This window comes from Ambystoma mexicanum, chromosome 7p (assembly GCF_040938575.1).
Source record: "Ambystoma mexicanum isolate Mex_15411 chromosome 7p, UKY_AmexF1_1, whole genome shotgun sequence".
Classification (NCBI taxonomy): domain Eukaryota; kingdom Metazoa; phylum Chordata; class Amphibia; order Caudata; family Ambystomatidae; genus Ambystoma; species Ambystoma mexicanum.
Window position 1 is genome coordinate 147,417,764 of NC_090939.1, and position 5,820 is coordinate 147,423,583.

General features: G+C 36.9%; 1 long non-coding RNA gene across 1 annotated transcript; it reads left to right on the forward strand.

Moving 5' to 3' along the window:
- The first annotated feature begins 3,672 nt into the window (after positions 1 to 3,672).
- Positions 3,673 to 5,620, forward strand: LOC138526518 (uncharacterized). The gene is made up of 3 exons (XR_011283602.1): positions 3,673 to 5,035; positions 5,134 to 5,232; positions 5,498 to 5,620. It is a non-coding gene; the product is annotated as an uncharacterized lncRNA (long non-coding RNA).
- Positions 5,621 to 5,820: the final 200 nt, after the last annotated feature.

Here is a 5,820-nt window from a genome sequence, read left to right on the forward strand (position 1 = left end):
CTTCAGGAGCAAAAATATCTGCAAGTATAGATATATATACAATTAGAGGACATCTCACATATCATTAAAAGTTTGGACAAACTAAACACATTAAATAAAGAGAATACATTAAATAATTATGTACACATAAATCGAACCACAATTCTACATAGCATACACAAGTGGTTGTATATTCACAGTGGTACAACTGGTATGGCTCCAAATGTAAATCTCAAAATGCATTAAAGCCTAAAACACTTATTCGTATGTACCTCACAGTGGGAATGTTGTCAAAGAAAATAAGAGTCTGTCTGTGCATCTGTCTGTGCACGACGTACACATAACCAGGATCCCTGCGAATACTCCTGCCGTCCTCAACAAGTGAAATGTGATTGCCGAACTCTGGAATACCAAAGTATATCTATCAGCTCCAATTACACGTAATTAAATCACCAAACCTTAATGACTAAACAACTAGTTCAAAAAACACCTATTACTCATTGGCAACTAATCTGTGCAGCTCAACGATCACCAAAATCCACAACCTTGTGCCACCACCTCATCTTTGTGCCAACACATCAACTTAACACAGAAAGTTAAAAAGCCCAAATCCTCAAAGAAAACCCAAAATTTAAAATGTGCAACTCTTCCAACATATATTATTTACCTAAGGCAAATCAATAGCCAATCCAATCCAAATTCAGGACTTCCAGTACTCCGCATCCAATGTAAAGCATCCTGCTGATTATAGATATGTATAATGCAACTAAAAAACAAACACAAAATATACCATTTACAAACTAACACCACCTTTCCAATACAAACATAAATAAATATAAACACATCCACACAGCTTAAACTTACTTCCAGAAGCGCACCTCTTCACCTCAGATTCAACGGCTCCTCTCCAATTTACACGTAACAGATCCCAACCCACAACACACTTCCTGGCTCATTTTATACTGTTTCCTGGTAGTCACATGATAAAGTCACGTGACCCGCCGGCACTGAATACTAAAAGAATGCACAAAACTCCCTGCAACCTGCCAAATACACAGCTAATGCTAACTAAGCACACAGGTACTGAGTGAGTAAATCAAACAAAATAAAAAAGACACCAAAGATAAATGTGTGTGTAGTTAAAAAGGAGATAGACATAGAAGAAAGACTGCATTTTTGAAAAAATAAAAAAATAATAAATAAGTGCCTTAAAACTATTGCTGTCCATCAACCATACTTAACTACGCGGCAAATTCAGAAATAACCAAGTAAACTAGTTATGTACTAAAGATAAATGTGTATGTATTTAAAAAGAAGATAGACATAGAAGAAAGACTACATTTTTGAAAAAATTGAAAAAATAATGAATAAGTGCCTTAAAACAATTGCTGTCCATCAACCATACCTAACTACGCAGCAAGTTCAGAAATAACCAAGTAAACTAGTTATGTACTAATTACCCAAACCCAATAACTACTATTCCATACACCTCTAATGGAACAACCAGTATGTAACACCCGGAAAACACAAATCCCTCCATGTGACCTCAAACTCATATCAATTTATGCATTATGAACTACGCGGCAAATTCAGAGATAACCAAGTAACCTAGTTATGTACTCATTACACAAATCCAATAACTACTCTTCCATACACCTCTAATGGAACAACCAGTATGTAACACCCGGAAAACACAAATCACTCCATGTGACCTCAAACACATATGAATTTATGCATTATGAACGACTTAAACCATTCACCAACCATACCTCGACACCTACACAAAACAATTCAAAGAGAACTCTTCATTGAGCCCTCTTGGAGATAAAGTCCCCAAGAGGTCAATCCAAAACATCTCTCTCTGAGCTAATATTCTCAAAAAGTCACCTCCTCTGGGTGGTTTCTTCACCACTTCCAAAACATTAAACCTCAATTGTGCAATAGTATGTCTAGACATATTAAAATGCCTAGCAACTGAAGATTTCTCATTTTTACACCGTATTTGAGATTTATGTTCAGTCCATCTTTCACGTGCGGATCTGGCTGTCTGTCCAATATACATTAATCCACACGGGCACTTAATGCTGTAAATCACCCCTGTGGATCTACATGTGGCAAAATCTCTAAGAGTGATTTTTTTGCCCGTCTGCGGGTGAAAAATGTATTCTCCTTTAGCCACATTGTTACAATGACTACACGACAAACAAGGAAATGTTCCCTTTTTTTTAGTCACCAATGTCATCTGAATTTCCTTCGGGACTCTTTCGGCTCTCACAACCCTATCTCTCAGGTTCCTACCTCTTCTATACACCATCATTGGTGGAGATGGAAACAATCCCAGAAGTATAGGATCATGATGGAGAATCGACCAGTGTTTATGTATGATTCTTTTAACATGCCAACTTTGTCGAGAGAATTTGGAAATATGCAAAATTGAATCAGACTCCTTCTTCACCTTAGGTGTAAGCAATTGCTCCCTTGTAATCGGGAGCGCTCTGTTCTGGGCCTCATTCAAAAGTTGTACTGGATACCCTCTTTCAGAGAATTTTTTAGAGAGCGACTCACATTCAACTTTAAATTCATCAGTATCCATAACAATTCTCTTAATTCGCAATATCTGACTATATGGCCTCTAGGAATTCGTTGAGATTTATGATATTCAACCAAAGTTGAAGCATGAAGCTTCTGAGAAATCTCACGTCTAATGACGCGTTCTAATCTAGAAATCAAACGATCCGGACTGTCCTGTGTGTCTGTAAGTTTTTCAGTTTGACCAATTAGAGCCAAGATCTGCTTGGCTTCCTCGTTAGTAAATGCCAAAGTAGTGGCATGTTTATCAGTAATCTCATTGATTTTCGAAAATGACATAATATAGTGGGTGCTACCAATGATCAGTGTCACACATAAAGGGCAACTACCAAATTACAAAAAGAAGTATCTATCAGAGCACACCTAATTACTCAAAAACTAAACTGGTTTGAAAAACAATTTGTACTAGACAATGTTGAATGGTCCAGTAAGATAATTGTTTGGAAAAGGTACATCGATGACATTTTTGGTGTGTGGTGTGGCTCCAAAGGTGAACTCAAAGTGTTTCTTGAGTATTTAAATACTGTTCATTCACGGATAAAATTTACTTTGGAAATTGGTGACCCCAAGTTACACTTTTTGGACGTTCAGTTAGAAATTGTTAATAATCAGGTCAAAACATCACTCTTTCATAAACCAACTGATGTTAATAATTTATTGCATTTTGCGAGTTTTCATCCAAAGCCAATGATTGCTAGTCTGCCATATAGTCAGATATTGCGAATTAAGAGAATTGTTATGGATACTGATGAATTTAAAGTTGAATGTGAGTCGCTCTCTAAAAAATTCTCTGAAAGAGGGTATCCAGTACAACTTTTGAATGAGGCCCAGAACAGAGCGCTCCCGATTACAAGGGAGCAATTGCTTACACCTAAGGTGAAGAAGGAGTCTGATTCAATTTTGCATATTTCCAAATTCTCTCGACAAAGTTGGCATGTTAAAAGAATCATACATAAACACTGGTCGATTCTCCATCATGATCCTATACTTCTGGGATTGTTTCCATCTCCACCAATGATGGTGTATAGAAGAGGTAGGAACCTGAGAGATACGGTTGTGAGAGCCGAAAGAGGCCCGAAGGAAATTCAGATGACATTGGTGACTAAAAAAAAGGGAACATTTCCTTGTTTGTCGTGTAGTCATTGTAACAATGTGGCTAAAGGAGAATACATTCTTCACCCGCAGACGGGCAAAAAAATCACTCTTAGAGATTTTGCCACATGTAGATCCACAGGGGTGATTTACAGCATTAAGTGCCCGTGTGGATTAATGTATATTGGACAGACAGCCAGATCCGCACGTGAAAGATGGACTGAACATAAATCTCAAATACGGTGTAAAAATGAGAAATCTTCAGTTGCTAGGCATTTTAATATGTCTAGACATACTATTGCACAATTGAGGTTTAATGTTTTGGAAGTGGTGAAGAAACCACCCAGAGGAGGTGACTTTTTGAGAATATTAGCTCAGAGAGAGATGTTTTGGATTGACCTCTTGGGGACTTTATCTCCAAGAGGGCTCAATGAAGAGTTCTCTTTGAATTGTTTTGTGTAGGTGTCGAGGTATGGTTGGTGAATGGTTTAAGTCGTTCATAATGCATAAATTCATATGTGTTTGAGGTCACATGGAGTGATTTGTGTTTTCCGGGTGTTACATACTGGTTGTTCCATTAGAGGTGTATGGAAGAGTAGTTATTGGATTTGTGTAATGAGTACATAACTAGGTTACTTGGTTATCTCTGAATTTGCCGCGTAGTTCATAATGCATAAATTGATATGAGTTTGAGGTCACATGGAGGGATTTGTGTTTTCCGGGTGTTACATACTGGTTGTTCCATTAGAGGTGTATGGAATAGTAGTTATTGGGTTTGGGTAATTAGTACATAACTAGTTTACTTGGTTATTTCTGAACTTGCTGCGTAGTTAGGTATGGTTGATGGACAGCAATTGTTTTAAGGCACTTATTCATTATTTTTTCAATTTTTTCAAAAATGTAGTCTTTCTTCTATGTCTATCTTCTTTTTAAATACATACACATTTATCTTTAGTACATAACTAGTTTACTTGGTTATTTCTGAATTTGCCGCGTAGTTAAGTATGGTTGATGGACAGCAATAGTTTTAAGGCACTTATTTATTATTTTTTTATTTTTTCAAAAATGCAGTCTTTCTTCTATGTCTATCTCCTTTTTAACTACACACACATTTATCTTTGGTGTCTTTTTTATTTTGTTTGATTTACTCACTCAGTACCTGTGTGCTTAGTTAGCATTAGCTGTGTATTTGGCAGGTTGCAGGGAGTTTTGTGCATTCTTTTAGTATTCAGTGCCGGCGGGTCACGTGACTTTATCATGTGACTACCAGGAAACAGTATAAAATGAGCCAGGAAGTGTGTTGTGGGTTGGGATCTGTTACGTGTAAATTGGAGAGGAGCCGTTGAATCTGAGGTGAAGAGGTGCGCTTCTGGAAGTAAGTTTAAGCTGTGTGGATGTGTTTATATTTATTTATGTTTGTATTGGAAAGGTGGTGTTAGTTTGTAAATGGTATATTTTGTGTTTGTTTTTTAGTTGCATTATACATATCTATAATCAGCAGGATGCTTTACATTGGATGCGGAGTACTGGAAGTCCTGAATTTGGATTGGATTGGCTATTGATTTGCCTTAGGTAAATAATATATGTTGGAAGAGTTGCACATTTTAAATTTTGGGTTTTCTTTGAGGATTTGGGCTTTTTAACTTTCTGTGTTAAGTTGATGTGTTGGCACAAAGATGAGGTGGTGGCACAAGGTTGTGGATTTTGGTGATCGTTGAGCTGCACAGATTAGTTGCCAATGAGTAATAGGTGTTTTTTGAACTAGTTGTTTAGTCATTAAGGTTTGGTGATTTAATTACGTGTAATTGGAGCTGATAGATATACTTTGGTATTCCAGAGTTCGGCAATCACATTTCACTTGTTGAGGACGGCAGGAGTATTCGCAGGGATCCTGGTTATGTGTACGTCGTGCACAGACAGATGCACAGACAGACTCTTATTTTCTTTGACAACATTCCCACTGTGAGGTACATACGAATAAGTGTTTTAGGCTTTAATGCATTTTGAGATTTACATTTGGAGCCATACCAGTTGTACCACTGTGAATATACAACCACTTGTGTATGCTATGTAGAATTGTGGTTCGATTTATGTGTACATAATTATTTAATGTATTCTCTTTATTTAATGTGTTTAGTTTGTCCAAACTTTTAATGATAT